Consider the following 1626-nt stretch of genomic DNA (forward strand, 5'->3'; position numbering starts at 1 on the left):
CTGAGTGTGGATCACAACATAATACTTGCACTTTTTTGTTGTTTGCTTGCATCTTTTTTTCTTTCTCATTTTTTCCATTTTTGATCTGATTTTTCTTGTGCAGCAAGATAATTGTGAAATACCTATAGAAGAATTGCATATGTTTAACATATATTAGTTTTACTTGCCATATAGGGGAAGGAGTAGGAGGAAGAGAAGGAAAAAAAATTGGAACACTAGGTTTTGCAAAGGTGAATTTTGAAAATTATCTATACATATGCTTTGAAAATAAAAAGTTTTGATAATAATTTAAAAAAAGAAAATGGAATGAGCATTGGGAACAGAGGACCTAATAGTGCCTTACACTACTGGGGATACCAAAGGATAGAGATAAGGTTTGGGCCTGTAGCTTGACTAAGATTGGGAACTCCCAGATAAGAAAGCTACCTTTACCCATGTTGGGCAGCACCTTTTCTACAAGTTAATCTTAGAGAATTATCAAGAACATAGGTGTCAGACATATGGCCTGTGCCCTAGGCAGCCCCTCTACAATGGGCCCAGCCCAGTTTAAGATGTAATTGGAAAATACTGAACAAAATAAATAAAAATACAATAAAATATAAATTAACATTCATTTGAAAACTATATTAATATGCAACCCACAGCGATTCTTATAAAGAATTTAGCAGCCCCTGTTTCTATATGGATTTGATACCCTTGACTTAGACCGTGACTTCTTAAACTTTTTCCACTTGTGACCCCTTTTTACCCATGAAATTTTTAAGTGACCCCAGGTACATAGGTACATAAAATAGGTGTGCAAATCAAACATTTACTAATAATAAATCCTAATTTCATGACCCTCATATTCAGTTACAAGACCGCATATGGAGCCACAAACCACAGTTTCAGAAGCTTTGGCCTAAACTACTGAAAGGTTAAGTGAATTAATTGCTCAGGGTCACACAGCCAAAATGTGTCAGAGATGAGACTAGAAGTCAGGTTTTCCTGGTGAGCTCTGTCTCCACACTATGCCATGTTCTCTCTACATACATAGGAGGTACTCAATAAATGCTTGGTGGACTGAATGGGATTTTAGCCTTGGAAGGGACCTTAGAAACTATCTCATCCAATCCTCTCATCTTACCAAGGAAGAAAAGCTAGCTCAGAGAAAATCAATGGTTTACCTAAAGTCACAAATATTGGCCAATACTACTGTTGCCTTGGCGGCTATTAGAGATATGATAGGTAGTCTGAAATTCAGCCTCTTTTTTTGCCCTGAATTGACCCTCCAGGATCCTACCAGATCTCTCCTGGCATTTATTTTTGCTCATCTGTAGGCAATGATTTCTTTAGGATCTGGGATTAAGACCTTTTCCCCTGTGAAGGGTGAGGCTGTAAAATGTCAGAACAAACCCATCTATCTTTTGCAATGGAAAACATTTGTGACAGAACAAACAAAGCACATGTCTTCAGGCTCTGCAGTTTGTCCATTGATGCTGGTACTGCCCGGAAACAGCAGAAAGCTCTGGGAGCAAATATTTCAGCATTAGGTGTTTGTATACTGAGGCTACAAACAATCCAAAATCTTAGAATTGTTGTTCAGTCATTTTATTCGTGTCCAACTATTCGTGATCCCATTTGGAT

This window comes from Antechinus flavipes, chromosome 2, assembly GCF_016432865.1.
Source record: "Antechinus flavipes isolate AdamAnt ecotype Samford, QLD, Australia chromosome 2, AdamAnt_v2, whole genome shotgun sequence".
In the NCBI taxonomy this organism is placed as follows: Eukaryota; Metazoa; Chordata; class Mammalia; order Dasyuromorphia; family Dasyuridae; genus Antechinus; species Antechinus flavipes.